At 38.5% G+C, this 19,076-nt stretch overlaps 1 protein-coding gene across 4 annotated transcripts in view; it reads left to right on the top strand.

Annotated features, from left to right (window-relative positions):
* The window catches only part of LOC105470104 (transmembrane protein 117), a 579,101-nt gene that overhangs the window by 61,884 nt on the left and 498,141 nt on the right, over nt 1-19,076 (top strand). The gene's annotated exons all lie outside the window — the stretch shown is intronic.

Below are 19,076 nucleotides of genomic sequence, written 5' to 3'. Positions count from 1 at the left end.
AATTGAAGGTGGTTTATAACTGAGGGTAAGTTTTAAAGTTTGGAACCCACTCACAACTATTTTCTCAGCTTATTCTCAAATCTGATCCTCCAAACCGCAGTAAAAATCTACTAGTGGGATTAGACCGCCGGAGTTTGCTGCAGCATATTGTATTTAAATAGGGTACTTGCATATAGGGGTTTTTGGTTTATTTGCTTGCTTTTTCCTTAACATTGCTTTAGAGATCTGCTGGGACAGTGTTCTGAGGTTGGGGGACAGTCATTACACAGAGGTAGTTTAGGAAGTTACAACAGTGACCACAACTCTTTGGAAAATTACCCATTAATTTTTTAAGGAATTAAAAAGAGAAATCAATTAGATTTTTCTTTATTATACCTGAAGAAACCCTCATACCCTTAAATTGTTTTTCATTTTTGGCCAAGCACGAGGACTCACGCCTGTAATCCCAGCATTTTGGGAGGTCGAGGCGGGCGGATCACAAGGTCAGGAGTTGGAGATCAGCCTGGCCAATGTGGTGAAACCCTGTCTTTACTAAAAATACAAAAATTAGCCAGGTGTGGTTGCATGTGCGTGTAATCCCAGCTACTCAGGAGGCTGGGGAAAGAGAATCACTTGAACCCAGGAGGCGGAGGTTGCAGTGAGCTGAGATTGCGCTTCTGCACTCCAGCCTGGGTGACAGAACAAGACTCTGTCTCAAAAAAAAAAAAAAAAAAAAAAAAAAAAAGAATAAACAAAAATTTTACATTCTCTGCAATTCTTTCTTTTTGGGGGAGGGGTTATTTAAAGAGCAATGCATACTTAGTATAGAACATTTGGAAACCGCAGAACAGAAAGAGACGGGGGGGAGAGAGAGAGAGAGGGGAAGAAAGAAAAGAAGAAGAAGAGGAAGAACAATGAAAAAAGAAAAGAAAATTAAAATCACCTACTCTTTGAAGACTGTTGACTAACCAGAGCACAATTTTTTTTCTGGATTTCTCTGATTTCATTAAGTATTATAGTCCATCACATAGATAGATATACTGTAATTTATTGAATCAACCTTTATTGCTTGCTTACTTAGGTTGTTTCTATTTTTCTTTTGATATAAATGAAACATCTTTGTATATAAATCTTTGAATAAATGTCTAATTTTTTTTTTTGGAAAGACTCCTAGAAAGAGAATTATTGTGTCAAAATGAGTTGACTTTTAAGAAAGCTCTGGAGACAAATTGTGCAAAGGCTTTCTGAAAAGAATGAAACAAGTTATGTTTCTGCTAGTAGCATATGAGAGTTATTTTTCTCCAAATGCTTTCTTTTTCAACAATAGATCATTCATTTGCCCTGTTTTTTCTTTGTTTGTTTGTTTTTTTGTTTTGTTTTTGAGATGGAGTCTTGCTCTATTGCCCAGGCTGGAGTACAGTAGCGTAATCTCAGCTCGCTGCAACCTCCGCCTCCTGGGTTCAAGCCATTCTCCTGCCTCAGCCTCCTGAGTAGCTGGGATTACAGGTGTGTGCCACCACAGCTGGCTCATTTTTGTATTTTTAGTAGAGATGGGGTTTCACCATGTTAGTCAGGCTGGTCTTGAACTCCTGACCTCAAGTGATCCACCTGTCTTGGCCTCCCAAATTGCTGGGATTACAGGCGTGAGCCATCGTGCCTGACTGGTGCTGTTTAACTTATTTATGTGTGTCATTTTCCTCACCAAGAAAATTATAAAGTGAAACTGATAGTGTATAAAATAGAGCAGAGCATCACAGTGCTACTAACCAACTTTTTAGAAGGATTATGAAGAATAGATGAAGCACCTAAAGGCATTTTTAAGATCTCTATTTCAAAAAGAAAAGTAAAATATACGTATTCCATGAAAGTGTATATCTGTTTGCCTAACATTTTTTTCAAGAGCCTAGGAGAGAATGGGGTTTAGTATTCAGTAAATATTGTACTATTTCTTATAACAATATACAAAATTTGTACATTTTGTGGTCTATTCTGCAGTGATAATGGTGGCATATTACATAGAGAAAATGATAATATTAACATTTTACGGATTTGAGAAGACATTTGCTTATTCAACCTACATAAATTTTATAGGTTTATAAATCTGTGAAAATACTGTTTGATCAATTGTGCATTCTGTTGTTGAATTTACACCTGGTTGTCTTATGTTGCAAGGTGGAGTCAGACCTGACAGTGTTAACTGGAGCAGAAGTGATCTAGGGGACCTGGAAGTTGGAACTAGACATGCCCTTGAGTGAGGGAGGCTGGAGATGGGTTGGGACCAGGGCATAACTGTAGACACTGGGGGAAAGATTATTTCAGGAAGGTACTTTATGGTATCCAGAGAGTTGACATAATGGTTTTATCAGAACAAAGGCCCAGGCACAGAAGGAAATGAGTAAGAGACCCAGTTACCACATCAAGAGGATCAGTTGGGACTTGGTTTCAGGAAAACAAGACAGAAGCCTGTTGTTAGAACTTTGCCAAAGAGTCAGTTTTCAGAAGTGAACTAATAGCAAGGTTGACTTGATACCTACAGCTCTACGTTGAGCTAAAGTTCCCTTCTCATGAGGATGCTATTGGTCCAAAGCCTGAGATAAGAATGAACATCCAGGAGAGCTTAAGTGGCTTCCACTGTGGGGAGAGAAGGGATAGGGGTAGAAGGGTATTGGAACCAGACAGACCATGGTATTATCACCCAAAGGTGACTATTAATGTTTTAGAAGTAAGAGGAATACATAATGACCCAGAGGAGCTAGTCCTAGATTCAGTGCTATTTAACCCTTCCATTAAATGGATAGATTAGAGAACAAGCCATTAGTTACTCAAATGACATCAAGTAAAAATAGTCACTTGCATATTAGTAAATAAGATAAGATTTCAGCATAAACTTAAAAAAAAACTGGATAACTGATTAAAACCCAAGAGTAGCTTAACAAGGACAAAAGCAAAGCAGTACCTTTAAATAGAAAAGTAAATGCTACAAGTAAATTATTTTTCCTAAAATTATAGACCAAAACATGGAAGACCTTTATTTTCTGGTTGACCTTTTCTGGAAAACTCACGAGGTATTGATGGAAATTTTAAGCTGTGACATTAGTAACTTTACTCTTGGCAGTTTTAAAGTTTTCTGAAATTTACTTGATTTTCTAGAGTCCAGTTATGCTTAGAAAAAGAATAAAATTTTATCATACCTCTCGGTGCTACATGATATATACTTTTCAGAAGAAGTATTGTATATATTTTTTGGGTACAAGCTAAGAAAAGTGGATACCATGAAATTATGAAAAGTATAATCTGATTTTTCTAGTGCTGGGTGGGAAAAGGTCACTAAGCACTACTATTTACTGCTCCTGCTGGTGTTTCAATAAAAACTTCTCTAAGAAATCGAGTGTTGAGTATATAAAATCAATTGAGTCCAAGAGGGACTTACTGAATATAGAATAAAGAAAAATACAGATTAAAGGACAATATTAGAATGAGTCATCTCACATAAAAAATGGGATATCAGTGCAGCAGAAAATTTTGTTAGAATGATTTTTATGTGTTGCATTAATTTACTTTCAGTTTCATTTAAAACTGGTTAGAATATTTGAAAAATACCTACTGAAGTTGGCAGCTTTCTTTTTAGATAAAGATAAGATGAAGAGGCAGGTGATAAGGGAGCGTTTATAGCCTAAGATGTGGGTTTAGGGTAACTCTGACATTAAAGAAAATGTTACAGTGTTTGATATATCTGCACTTTACAAAAGAGTTTCTGCTAGTGAGCTCTTTCTCTTGGAGATTATTCAACCCAAGGAACACTTTATCTCGCAGCGCAGCTCAGCCTGGGCCATTTATATGCCTACCCATGGTTATCTGGTTATCTGACCTCTTGGAACAAGAATCCTGTCCTTTCTAATTTTCCTACCACCAAGAGTGGCTGAGCAAGTGTTTAACCCTGCCTCAATGACTCCTTTCTGTACTCAAATGCCATCATTTTGATGACTTAACTTTTTCTTCCACAAAAAGAAACAAAGCCCAATTCTTTAACTTTCATCACTATCATATTTAATGATCATGTATTCACAGAGTATTGTGTTATAAGTGAATGCCTGGTCATTTTGCCAGATGGTATCATTTAAGAAAAGAAGTATTTTGATTTTTCTAAGATCAGTTTGCATGAGCAACTTGACATGTTCACAAATTAAAAAGAATGATGTCTTAATTTCTTCAAAATCATACAATAAAACAGATTCATTGAATAGTTCACAAGCAGAAAGTTTATTTCCTTAAAAACAACCTTTTAGGCCAGGCACAGTGGCTTATGCGTGTAATCCCAGAACTTTGTAGGCTGGTGGGGGAGGATCACTTGAGCCCAAGAGTTCAAGTCTACAGTGAGCTATGATGGCACCACAGCACTCCAGCCTAGGGGACAGAGCAAGACCCTTTCTTTTAAAACAAACAGACAAAATGATTCCTAATGATATTCGTGTTTTAAATTCTATTTAACTTCTAATATCCATTTACATTTTAATATCCCCAATCCTAGACCTTTCATCAGGCCCTTTCACAAAGCAGTCTTTCTCCTGAGGCCCCAGCCAGCTCTTTTGGAAAAAGAATCCTGTCTTTTCTAATTTTTCTACCACCAAGAGTGGTTGAGCAAGTGCAGCCTGCCTTGGTGACTCCTTTATGCACTCAGTAGCACTACATTGATCCGTTGATTGTTTATCACTCCCAGGTTGGTGCCTGGCTTCCGTTTCCCTGGTCCTAAACATTTACATCTGAAGAAGAGAAATCAGTTATAGAACTAATATTCTCTGTACCCAAGAAAACTTTTTTACATTGTTATACCAAGCAGTTTAGTCCCTTGTTGTTCCGGTTTCTTCACTCCAAAATAGCAGTTTCATCATTTGCTTGTCAAAAGATCTGTTTTTGGCCGTGCGTGGTGGTTCACACCTGTAATCCCAGCACTTTGGGAGGCCAAGGCGGGTGGATCACCTGAGGTCGGGAGTTCGAGACCAGCCTAACCAACATGGAGAAACCCTGTCTCTACTGAAAATACAACATTAGCTGGGTGGGGTGGTGCATGCCTGTAATTCCAGCTACTTGGGAGGCTGAGGCAAGAGAATCACTTGAACCCAGGAGGCGGAGGTTGCAGTGAGCCGAGATCATACCATTGCACTCCACCCTGGGCAACAAGAGCAAAACTCTGTCTCAAAAAAAAAAAAATTGTTTTTGAGCATGTGTGTGCCTGTGTATGTCTCCCCTATCCTGAAGATTTCTAGTTCCCCTTAAGTTATGCAGAGAAAGCTTCGAAAGGGCAGCTGCAGTTGCAAGGCATCAGATGAGTTTCTTAGTACTCAATTTAGAATATTTGAGGATTTTTTTCTATTCATTCTCTTATTCCCAGTACGCACTCATCTGCATTTTCTAGGCACCGAATGCGAGGGGTGATGAACAATCTTGATGGGGAGTGGGGACCAGAAGATGGTCACCCTTCTTCTCCTGGCAGACCCCATGACTCAAGACATTCTCCCTTTAGATTATATTAATTGTTAATCAATTAACTTAGACGTTACTTATTTATTTTTAAATATTTATTTATTTATTTGCGTTTTCACGTAGACTTTTAAAACCATAATGGATAATACCGGAAAGTTGTATTTCTGGGCTCTTTGATCTGCAGCTTGAGAGTGTTAGAAATAACCTGAAGAGTTCAGATTAGAGAAGGATGGAGACTATTTGCTCACTTAATTTAGGAAAGTGATTTAGGCTTGGAGCAAGAACTTCCTTTTCTATGAATTTCTGGATGTGGCATATCTTTATATTTTTAGAGAAGGGAGCAAACTCAGTCCTGAGTCTGATGACATCCTTATTTTCTGTTTCCTCCATGTTGTGATCCTGGGCTCCCAAATCCCCCAAATCTTTCTGTAGCTTTTGCTTAGATCACATGAGTAAATATAGTTTAAAAGTATACTGTATATGCTCTAAGAATTGTCAAGTACTTAATATCATTACTGTTTATTTGTATGTTTTGGTTATAATAATTCTGTTCATTTTAACCAAATATTTATACTAGCATGCTAAACATACATTGTATTTTGCCATCAATAATTTTCTACCCAAACATTATTTTCTCTATAACATACTTTTTAAACTCCTACTTTATTTTTTCTATTTTATTTTTATTAACACATTCATAGTTGTGCAATACATGTTAGATGAATTCAATTAAATAAAGATGGCAGAATGAGACCTAGTGCAATGGCTCATGGCTGTGATCCTAGCACTTTGGGAGGACAAGGTGGGTGGATCACTTGAGGTCTGGAGTTCGAGACCAGCCTGGCCAACACGGTGAAACCTCATCTCTACTAAAAATACAAAAATTAGCCGGGCACGGTGCATGCCTGTAATCCCAGCAACTCAGAAGGCTGAGGCAGGAGGATCACTTGAACCTGGATGACAGAGGTTGCAGTGAGCCGAGATTTTACCACTGCCCTTCAGCCTGGGCAAGGGAGTGAGACGCTGTCTCAAAAAAAAAAAAAAAAAAAAAAAAAAAAAAAAACCCCAAAAAAACAAAAAAAAAAAACATAGCAGAATGAAAGCTCCATGTGGGCCGGGATTTTTCTCTGTTTTGTTAACTCCTATATCCTTGGCACTTTTAAGAGTGCCTGGTACATATTACACACTCAATAAATATGTGTTTAATGAATGAAAAAATAGAAATATGTCCTTTTTTCACCTTGGTTAATATAATCCTTAAAGTACTGATGTTTTTATTGATGCTTTTCCATGTGATTTTCAATTAATATATGTGTAACCTTTAATGCATGTACCCCAAGAAAAATAGTCCCATTAAGTTATAGTTATATTCATTTTATCCAAAAATAAACGACACAATTTAGGCATCTTCCTATTGTATCTGTCTGCCATGTTTTTGCATGACTTTAAAAACTGGAGTCCTCCTCCAAGGAAGGCTTGTCATTATTGAGATTATTCATGAAAGGTATCCTAGGCTTTGAAACATTCCAAAGGAAAAGTTCAAAAAAATGTTTTGAGCATCTGGAACTGTTTTGAGAAGTGAAATACTTTATGAGCCTCAAGGCAGTGATTCTTAACTTCATGAGGGACACCAATCCTTTTGAGAATTTGATACCTGTTGAACATATGGCCCTGCCAGATGCACATACCAACATGTAAACACACTGCATTTATTTAAGGGATTTGTAGGCTTCTGGAAGCTCATTCATGGACTGTCTCTGGGTCCTTGGACTCCTGGTAGGAAGCCTGGCTTTAAAGGCATACCTACCAAGCTCTAAATCGTTGAATATAGCTGCTGGATCTGCTTCATTCTTCACCCCAGGAAAGTGCCTCATATTTAATAAACATTGCTTGAAGCAGTGTCTAGTAACAAAAAAGTCATTGTTTTATAATCATATTTTGAACTTCTTACTGTCTACATATTCATATGGATTAATGAAGTTTGTATTAGGCATCTGTCCTGTCATGTTATGGGATAAAAGATCCTATTTACCTGAAGGAAAGGGAACTAACAGAGAGGGACTGTTTTTGCCTCATAGAGGGCTGGGGCTATCTGAGTGACATCTCAGAGAATCTGGGGACAGAGAGAGGAGAAGCAGACCATGTCCAACTGACATTCTATTTAAATCTAACATCCAATTGTTCTCTGAGTTTATGAGTCATTCCTGTTTTTCTCACTGTGTGACAGTTGCTTTTACAGTATGCATTATATTATCTCTAGAAAATCAATCCAAATTGGATTTACCCAAGGCACAGAATCACACAACATGATTTAATAAAAGAGTAAAGGAAAATTTTGGCATCTTATAGTTATTCACTTTGTTCACTTTCATCATGGCAGAATATAAGATATGTTTTATTTTTAAAGTTATGTTTACAGAGAATAGAAGTATTACACATGACCAAATATTAACTATATCTTGTCAAGTAGGACAACAGTTCTCATGGGCTTTTCCATTTATATTGATGTATTTTAATTGGTTTAGTTCTCTCTCTTTTTTTTTTGTTTTTGAGACAGAGCCTTGCTCTGTCGCCCATGCTGGAGTGCAGTGGCGCAATCTCGGCTCACTGCAAGCTCCGCCTCCCGGGTTCACGCCATTCTCCTGCCTCAGCCTCCCGTGAAGCTGGGACTACAGGCGACAGCCACCACACCTGGCTAATTTTTTGTATTTTTAGTAGAGACGGGGTTTCACCGTGTTAGCCAGGATGGTCTTGATCTCCTGACCTCGTGATCCACCCATCTTGGCCTCCCAAAGTGCTGGGATTACAGGCGTGAGCCACTGCACCCGGCCCGATTTAGTTCTCTTATATGTTTTTGGGATATTAGGTGTAAATAAATGCCCAGATGTGAACGATACAAATGCTTTATCCTTTCCATATTTCCTCTGGTGTATCTGAGGGTAGACAAAGTATCACAGAAGTCTTTGGCTAACTCTAGTCAATTAAATGGAAACCATGATCCTACAACCCCATGTATATCAATGCATGGGAGAGTCGGGGGACATGCAGCGGGTTCAGGAGGGGATGTGCTTGAAGGCTTTGTACTAGGAATATTCATCTATGGGGAAAAACTTGAGTTACTAAACTTTGTCTGTTTCTGCTTTGGCTTTGCTTCTCTTCCTTCTGTTACTGCTTGCTTCCTTTCTCAGACCTGCAGGTCTCCTAAGCAACTTAGCTCTAATGAACCCACTCCTCAGTCTGCCCCTAGATTGTGATCACATTTCATTCTTCTTTATCCCTGAGCTAAGTCTGATCTGGCAATTGAATGAGCTAATTCATTTAGCAAATATTCGTGGTGCTCCTTCAATGTCCCAAACACCGGGCTGGGAATTCAGTGGAGAACAAGGCAGACACAGGCCCTGCAAATGGAGCTTTCAGCCTCCAGTTGAATGCATGATAGAGAGGATGGGGGAGAAAGACAGTGGGGAACAATGGGTTACTTTTACTGTCCCTGACCGATGCGTCTGCATATAAAAGAAGTCAGATTGATGAGATTTCATGGTAGCTGTGCCTGCTCTTTATTCTCCTGTCTTTCATTCATGAAATAAATTCAATTTTGGATTGAGGAGCTGACCAAAAAGCATTTGGGTATATGGAAGCTTTGGGATCAAAGGGAGAGGAAGCTGAAACCTTCAGAGGGTAGAGATTGATGGTATTTGATTTTGTTCATAGTGTAGTATTTATTAATAGTTCTGTAATATTCAGTGGTATAAGTTCTGGTTCCCCCTCCTTCAGCAAATTTATATTAAGACTCACTGTAAATCTGCATATCAGAAGGTCTCATATCTTCCTGGGATTTCTTTTCATCTTAATTTGCCCAAGAACCCCTGAAGCTTATACTGTGAGAGGAAAATCTGGCTGCTTTCTTTCCCCAGGGGAAAGCATTGATGTTTAAACAGTGTTACTGCCATTTCTCCTTTGCTTCCACATGGTGTCAGTATTGAGTGTTAGTCCTTTCCAGGCATACAGACATCCAGGTTCTCAAAGTCTAGGTCTTACCCATACTCCTTGGAGGGAGGCTTGGCCACTCTTCAGTGACATTTACCAAAGGCACTCCACACTTAGACTTCTCCTTCAGTTAATATTCCCATGGTGAGTCATTACCTCTTAGGATCTAAGCATCATGCCAGGTGACTGGAAACAGAGGGGCAGACAGGAGTTAACCCTCCTCTGTGGATCTTGGACTTCCTGTCTTGAGTCTAGTTCCTCGGTCATAGTTCTTGCCTCAAGGTTATTTTGTTTCTAGAGCTTCATTACCCTTTCTTGCCGCTTGACCTTGTCCAGTCCACACCTATAACTTTCCTTAATTTCAAATATCAGTGCTTCTTATACAAACTGATCTTCATCCGCTTCAGTGACCAACTTTGCATAGCCAAATACTCTTGCTTGGTCACAGAAGGGTTTATTGCACTTAGTCCCAGGCCAGTGACTATCTCCTAGCTCTAGAATTGTCTAATTTAAAGGCCTGCTCAGGCGACGCCTAGGAGAATAGAGAAGGCTTGTTTCTATTATTAAAAAAGAGGAAGAAAAAGAAAGGAGGGGAAGAAGGAAAGAAGGAGGGAAGAAAGAAAGAGAGAAATAAAAAGGAAAATATAATCTAGTGGTGTTTACTGAGTATAGTGTCTTCAAACTAGAGGAGGAGGCAAGGGTAAGGGAACACTTTTTTTATTTTTATTTTTAGGATGGGAGGCTGTGACCACATTTCACTGCCACTGTTGCAGATATTACAGCTTCAGGACCCTCCTCAACCTCACCCCCAATCCCACTCTAACAACTCTCTTGTCTGATCTAGCAAAAGGGCTGCTGTGACCATTATGGTAAATAGTGGCAGGGAGAGGGTGATGGTTGGGCAAGAAAAAAGGAGGGGAGGCATGGAGGGAGAATGTTAGAAGGGGAAATGGAATGGAGAGAGGGGAGGGATTCCCTGTTCCAACTCTTTGTTCTTCATTGACAAATATTTTTCAGTGACTTAATGCCAGCCATGGTAACCTCTTTATTTTCTTCAAAATGTTGTTTAAATTATTAAACTAAAACAGGAGCATTGTGTGGAATTTAGAAAATGTAGCAAAGTTCAAAGAAGAAAAAATTCTCTAGTAATCTGTCATCTTGAGAACACCACCATTAACATTTTGGCATGTTTTCTTATGTATATGTGTTTATAAAACTGAATTTATTCTGTGTATTCAATATTTATAATGATTCTACCCCTTCTAGGTTATTAAATATCCTGTATAAGCACATCTTAATGGCTGCATGATTTTATCACTTTATTGTACCACCACATTTAGTTGAACATTTAGGATGTTCACAGGATGCTGCCTTTTATTTTACTACTTATATTACTCTGATGTGGATATCTTAGTCCATAGATCTTTGAACGTTGTCAGAAAGACAAACACAATAAAGAGTTGTTGCGTTACTGTTGCTGGAGTGTGAAACTGATGAGTCCTGATGGTGTTCTCTCTTTAGCTACTGGGACTAAGAAATTAAATGACCACTTTGGGAGGCTGAGGCGGGTGGATCACGAGGTCAGGAGATCGAGACCATCCTGGCTAATACGGTGAAACCCCGTCTCTACTAAAAATACAAAAAAATTAGCCGGGCGTGGTGGTGTGTGCCTGTAGTCCCAGCTACTCGGGAGGCTGAGGCAGGAGAATGGCGTGAACCCGGGAGGTGGAGCCTGCAGTGAGCCGAGATTGCACCAGTGCACTCCAGCCTGGGTGACAGAGCGAGACTCCGTCTCAAAAAAAAAAAAAAAAAAAAAAAAAAAAAAAATTAAATGGTATCTCGAAGTTTTCCTACTTCATCCTAGGAGTTGAAAAGGCTAAACATAAGCCAGATAGATATATTTGATGGAACCTCTGACTGTGTTTTTTTGTTGGCGTGAAGTAGATCTAGGCTTCTTCTCTGATGTTAACAGTCTCACTGTTAGAGCCTATACTCCCCTCTCTACTCCTCCCAGTGGTCCGTCCTTCTTCCCTGCCACAGTCAGATCCATGTTAAGGTTGCAGCCTCCTAGAGCATCATCGGATTACCTGAAGCCATTAGTTACCTTAACCATTTATTTACGACCTTCCTATGCCCAGTTTTAGATGTGATGAGTTACATGCAGAGATCAAATCTGATTTATTGATATAATGATACAATAATAGTACTATGGCTGGGCACAGTGGCTCATGCCTGTAATTCCAACACTTTTGGAGGCGAAGTTGGGAAGATTGCTTGAGGTCAGGAGTTTGAGACCAGCCTGGGCAACAGTGAGAGACTCATCTCTACCAAAAAAACAAAACAAACCAAACAAACAAACAAAAAAATTAGCCTGGTGTGGTGGCACGAGAGTGTAGTCCTAGCTGTTTAAGAGACCAAAGCAGGAGGATCGCTTGAGCTCAGTAGTTTGAGGCTGCAAGATTTTGTCTCTAAGAATACTAACTCACCTTGAGTGCATGCCCTGTGTCAGGGCACTTTAGTAAGTGATTTATGTAAGTCACAATGTAATCTTCACAGCAATCTTATGAAGTGGTTACTGTTATTACCCTCATTTTACATATAACCAGAAGCAGAGAGAAATTATGTAACTGTCCCCCAGTGGGCAGTGGCAAAACCAGGAATTAAGCCTCAGCCATCTGTCTCCCAAGCACTCACTTTTACCTATTATGCATATCATAAACATAAACATTTTTAGCTTTTAGTAAAATTTATTTATTTATTTATTTATTTATTTATTTATTTATTTTTTGAGACGGAGTCTCACTCTGTCCCCCGGGCTGGAGTGCAGTGGCCGGATCTCAGCTCACTGCAAGCTCCGCCTCCCGAGTTTACGCCATTCTTCTGCCTCAGCCTTCCAAGTAGCTGGGACTACAGGTGCCCACCACCTCGCCCGGCTAGTTTTTTTGTATTTTTTAGTAGAGATGGGGTTTCACCGTGTTAGCCAGGATGGTCTCGATCTCCTGACCTCGTGATCCACCCGTCTCGGCCTCCCAAAGTGCTGGGATTACAGGCTTGAGCCACCGCGCCTGGCCAGTAAGATTTATTTTTAAAAGATCTTAGGCTGCAATATTGGGGTTCATAATTCTTACCTGAATTTTCAAACCAATTCTTTTATATGTGTCTAATTTTAGGATTCTTTTAAAGATTTTTGGCAAGCAAAAGGCAAGCATTCTTATGAGGATTTATAAACTCATAGAAGGTGGGAACTGGAGTGAGTGACCTCACAATCCCCTTGTCCTATCACTGTCTTGCATAGACTTGGGTTATACTTTTTTAGACTTTGGCCAGTTAAAGTTGATTTAGGTTTCTGTAGAAAGACTTGATCTCTATTCTAGTCACTTGGTCCATGGCATTGAGTCATCTTTACTAGTTTGTTAGATTGATTTCCTAAGGTTATTCTCTGGTAAATGGGGAAATCCTTCAGTTTCTATTTCTGCTCCACGAGAACACTCTTAACATCAAGGACACAGCCTGAGATAGAACATAACTGTCAGACATACTCATATTATTTGACAAAAATATAGCTTACATGGTGCTGCAGACTGCCTGCAGAGTGCTGTGATTATAGCTGTTACAAGGGGGATGTCATTCTGTCCTTGCCTGGAGCATTTCTTTTTTTCTTTTCTTAATATAATTAGCGACAGTACACTTTTTGTATATGCAGGCTCCATCTGGTCTAGTCTGATTAAAGTTGATGGCTCTTTTTATGTCATCAGCAATCATAATTTTTTGTTTCATTTTTAGAACATCTCTTGCAGGGATTTTGAATAAGTTTTTTGACTTCTCTTTTTTAACTTGTCACCCAGTTCTTGCCAAGGTTAACAGCAAAGTTTACAAAGCTTAACAGCCAATCTCACTTGAGAATCACTGCCTAAACAAAAGGTTATTTCACCATGCTAATCCTTTTGAATACCTTTGTGTAGCTGCATAGTTAATTAACCAATTAGAAACTACTTCTGATTTTATTTTTCAAGATAAATGCTTGTTTGGCTGTAGACCTTGTCTTTGAATTTATTTTTCTTTTTTAAAACACATTAATTTGATGCTTCCTTTGTACAGATGCTTCCAGTGGGTCTTGTTAGCTCTTAGCTCTATGCCTGCCTCTTGAACACTGGGAATTATCCTGCAGTCTACTGAGTTCCACAGCTGTCTGCCCTACCAACACTCAAAAGCATTTTAATATTCTCACCATGCCTCTGAAAATACTTTCTTTAATCTCAATTGACCATCATACAGCAAATCCTCTTTTCTGTCTTAATTCTCTAATCTCTGTACAATTTGATACTGTAACTGCACTTGAAGTTTTCTCATTTGATTTCCGTAATGAAAATTATCTGCTATATACTCTGCTTTTTTGGTCTCCTTTATTGGCTCTTCTTTAATATCCAGTTTCCTACAAGTATTAAGTGAGCTACATAAGAGAGCTGCTTCCCTAGTTCAAAAACTTCGGCGTTGTGTCTCCAGCCCTGCATTCTTGCTTCTCCTTTTCTCCTCGTCACGTGCATCCTCTCTCTTTTTAAAATTTTTATTTTATTATGGTAATAACACTGGACATGAAGTATACCCTCTTAACAAATTTGTAAGTAATAATGTAATAACAATACGTTATTGTTGACTCTAGGTACAGCGTTGTACGGCACATGTCAAGGGCTTATTCATCTTGTTTAACTTGAACTTTATACCCATCGATTGGTAATTCCCTATTTCCCCCTCCTGCCAGAGCCAGGCATCCACCATTGTACTCTCTGTTCTGTGCATTTGACTGTTTTAGATACTTCATATAAGTGGAATCATGCTGTCTTTGTTCTCTTGTGACTGGCTTGTTTCACCTGGCATAATGTCCTGAAGGTTCATCCATGCTGTCTCACATGGCAGGATTTCCTTCTTTATTAAGGCTGAATACTATATCATTGTGTGTGTATATTCTACATTTTCTTTATCAATTTATCTGTCTGTGGACATTTAGTTTGTTTATATAGCTTGGCTGTTGAAACTGCAATGAACATGGGGATGCAGATATCACTTTGAGATCCTGATTTCAGTTCTTTTGGATAAATATCCGGAAATTCAATAGCTAGATCATATGGTATCTATTTTTAATTTTTTGAGAAACCTCCACACTGACACAGTGGTGGCACCATTTTGCATTCTTGTCAATAGTGTGTAAGGATTCCAGTTTCTCCACATCCTTTCCAACACTTTTTCTTGTTGTTAATTGCCATTCTGACAGATGTGAGGTGATATCTCATTGTGGTTTTGATTTACATGTTCTTTCTTTTGGTGACTTTATTCTCAAGAATTGACTGATCAGCTCTAAATTGATGCAGTTCATATTTATATCTCTAGGTCCAGCATCACTCATGATATTTTCATATCCCTCTAGGACCTCTTCATTCTGTTACTTTAATGAAAATCCAGACTCAATCTTCTCCCTGTGGCACAACCCATGTCAGTAGTTAATCTCTGCAACCTCTCCTTTTTTATTGGCTTTCACATTTCCCCAGTTTCCTGAGTTTCAAACACTGAAGTTGCTCTCTGACCTCTCTCTCAACAGGATAACAGCTACCAAATTTTATAGATTTTATCTCAAAAACGTCTTTGCACTCCTCTCTTTAAAAATTATTTTTTGTTGGTCAGGCGCGGTGGCTCATGCCTGTAATGCCAGCACTTTGGGAGGCTGAGGCGGGTGGATCACGAGGTCAGGAGATCCAGACCATCCTGGCTAACACTGTGAAACCCCGTCTCTACTAAAAATACAAAAAATTAGCCGGGCGAGGTGGCGGGCACCTGTAGTCCCAGCTACTCTGGAGGTTGAGCCAGGAGAATCACTTGAACCCAGGAGGCAGAGGTTGCAGTGAGCCGAGATTGCACGATTGTGCTCCAGTGTGGGCGACAGAGCGAGACTCCATCTCAAAAATATTACTTTTTGTCATACCAGTTCAAACCTAGAGTGCCTTTTTTTTTTTCTTTTTTCTTTTTTTTTTTTTTGACAGGATGTTACTCTTTTGCCCAGGCTGGAGTGGAATTGCATGATCACAACTCACTGCAGCCTCAACCTCCTGGGGCTCAAGGAGTGATTCTCCTGCCTCAGCCTCCTGAGTAGCTGGCACTACAGGTGCACCACCACACCTGGCTCTGAATTGCTTTTTTACTGTACTATTTCAGTAGCATTTTAAAATCCATCCTTTAAAATGTGGATTACTTCCTGTAAAGGATAATTCAGAGAGTATCTCTTCTCTGCTTGACTATCTAGTTGTTTGTTATGTTCAAAATTAAGTATAATATCTTAGCCAAATATTTGGAGTCTGTCACTCTCCTGTGGTTCCCTCCCTGTGTCTTACATTTTAGTCACACTCCTGCTTTTTGTTGGTTCTTGATCTGCATCGTGCTTTCCACTTCTACACTTTTACTCATTTACCATATATAACTGGAGTAGCTGGTTCCCGTTCTTATAAACTTGTCTACCCTTCTGTGTTTCCTAATGTGGCCCTATTGATGCTCTTAAAATAATGTGATCTTTTCTTATCTGAGCCCATGGCATTTTCTCATTTTTCTTTGGCACTTTTCTTACTAAGCTCTGCATTATTTGTTGGTTTGTCTCTGTCTTATCCACCCACCCATCTTTAGCCTAGAAGCTTCAAAAATGTAGAAAAATATTTTTCTTTCTGATTATTTTTCCCCAGAACATGCATATACTCAGAGAGTCAATTAGTATTTGGTGGATGAAGGAAAGTGTTTTGCTTGTTTTCCAGTGCTCAGTTTCCTTTACATTTTTTTTCATTAGTACTTGGTAGAGAGAGAATAAGATTTGGAGTCTGATAGATCTAGATTTAAATCCTAGATATCCCACTTACTAGCTGTGTGACCTTAGAGAAATCAAGTAATCTCTCTGAGCCTCTACTCTCTCATCTACAAAATGGGGGCAATCATACTTAGTTGCTTATTTTGAGATTTGAAATATTCTGTGAAAGACTTTTGCAAAGAAGAAGAGCTCAGTAAAAGTTTTATTGTTTCCACCTTCTCTTTCTTCCATCCTTCTGATTTTCTCTATTCTCATATATTAAATTTGCTATACAACTCCGTTGTTAATCACATTTCGTTTTAATGCTATTTACCTTTTTGTTTCTATGTATCTCATCTTCTCAACTAAATGTCAAGTTTCCTGAGAGAAGGAAAAGTTTTATGTTCACAACTGCAGTTAAGGTTAGGTTCTGCATCGTCAACAATGAATATTCATTGAATAAATGCATTCCCCCATTTGCTCAGCTGACATTCTTTCCATTCACTGACTTTCTGTATTGGTGACTTCTTCATTTCTACCTCTGTTTGGCAGATTTCTTATTTTTACCAGGTCTCCCAAATGTCCATCGTCAAACTCTAAAAGTGGACTTTCTTCCTGAACTCTACCATAGAAGTCCTAAAGTTTCCTTTCTCCAAATTAAACCTCCGTGTAAATTGCCCACCTTAGGGCACCTTCTTGTTAGCAGAACCAGCAAAAAGCACAACAAGGACTCCTTGGATTTAACCAATGAGTCAGATATGTCTTGCAAACTGTCGTTTCTCTTAACACTTGTGTAGTCTCTCTGTCTCTGCCTCTTTTTGCCTCTGTCTGTCATTCTCTCTCTCTCTCTCTCTCTCTCTCTCTCTCTCTCTCTCTCTCGGTATTAGAAGGCAATACGTATGCAATGGGTTCTCTAAATAGAAAGGGACATAACATTAGAAATTGGAGCAGTAATTGTAATTATTTCTAGGTCTTTAAAAATTGAATTTAAGGATACATTAGGAAATAAGCCATCCCTGGTGACTTAGTGAAAGAAAAGAGAATGTTATGTGAAATTAACATATAGGTAAATGTAGCCCTTGTTTGTGCTTTTGGTTTAATTATATGGAATAATTTAAGTATCTGTGTACTTTTGTAAGGCAAAAGCATTACAATAGAGTGACACATTTGGTGAATTTGGATCTTATGTTAGCATAACAGCCTCATTACGGCATTCCATTTGGCTTCTCAGGTCTGTTGATGGCTAAAATCATCTTTGCTTTGAGGTTTGGTTAAACGTGCTGGTTTGCTTACTTTATACTTGATTAAGTTCTTTGAATCTCTTCATTGTAACTTCAAACAACGTAGGTAGTTTGCAAGAGAATGAAAGTTGGAACTCATGAAAATGCTGGTTAGTGTCTAGGTGATTGTCTTTTCTCATTTTGTAGACTATTTGGTTCTTCTCACCACTTCTTATGTCTTCTCACCACTTCTTATGTCCCCTAAGAGGCCCAAGAAGAAGCACCCCTTTTCTCAGCCTATGTTTTAAATAAAGAAAGAAATAAGGCAGAAATAAAGCCTGTGGTGACCAAAATACCACGTTTATTCCTAAAAGACTGTATACTGGAGAATCTTCAGGTATGGGATTTCCCAATACTAAACTCCAAAATTAAATTGATTTCCCTGGTCCCAGGCAATACTGGGTTGGACACACCTCTCCTGGAAAGGCAGAACAGAATTTGGAGTGCTCTCCAGGAGAGACTTGGTCTCTAGAGAAAAGACATTGACTTATATATGCCAAATTTATTCTTTCAAAATGGTCTGTCAGGTATGTTGCCTCTCCCCTGGAAGTGGAGAGGAGGCCATTCTTTATCTGGAAGGAAACACCTAGGACCAGGGAATAGACATTCCACATAATACTGCCAATCCTCTTGTGTAATCTAGTTGGTAGAACAAATGAGGTGGCCCATTATAATGTATTTATCCCAACATATTTGTTAAAAGGAGCAGTCAAGATTTCAAGTAATGCTTTGCATTTAATAGCTACCTAAAAATGATTTTTCATGTGTTAGATGTACAGATCAGGGTGGCATCTGGTCACGCATTTTTCAGTTTCACAAATGTGACAATACTCCTATAACAGGTATCACTGTTTTATCTTATGTGTTAATGATGAACCACAGTAGAATATAATGTGTTACAATGAGTCAGTATTTTTCATCAAAAACTCATCGTGTTATTACTTCTTCCAGGCACTAATGGATAACTATTTCTAAGACTGTACAAGAGGCTAATTCAAATGATATTATATTTGGAAAGATTTTCCTACTAATCTCTCTGAAGTTGGAGGTTTGCATATTTGGTTAAATAATAATGTATAAGATAATTATCTGTCATAATTTCAAGTTAGTGTACAATAAAAATTATCAATTTCATTTTACATAGTCATGTAACACCATTGAGTATAGATGGTGCTGGAAATGGAAAGTATTGAGTAATATAGTAATATTCTAACCACAGATTTTTCATGTCCTTATATGCAGAAAAATAAATGTCAGTAATAGTCAACAGGGTTTAATTTATAGAAATATTTATTTGTGACGTTCAGGAAGGAAACACAATTTATACTATATACATATTAAATATTAAGTTATGACCATCAAATGTTAGAATAGTGGCTAAGTGAATTACCCTTTAATAAAACACAGAGCCTACAACACAGCACTATATAAATGCCTGTTAAATAGGAACCAGATAAAATAGTGAATTCAGTAGGAGTGGGATTTCAAACAAAAAATGGTACTGTGAATCTTAATGGGTTTTATATACT

This window comes from Macaca nemestrina, chromosome 10 (genome assembly GCF_043159975.1).
Source record: "Macaca nemestrina isolate mMacNem1 chromosome 10, mMacNem.hap1, whole genome shotgun sequence".
NCBI lineage: Eukaryota > Metazoa > Chordata > Mammalia > Primates > Cercopithecidae > Macaca > Macaca nemestrina.
The sequence above is the reverse complement of the archived record's forward strand: the minus strand, read 5'-3'. Positions and strand labels throughout refer to the sequence as shown.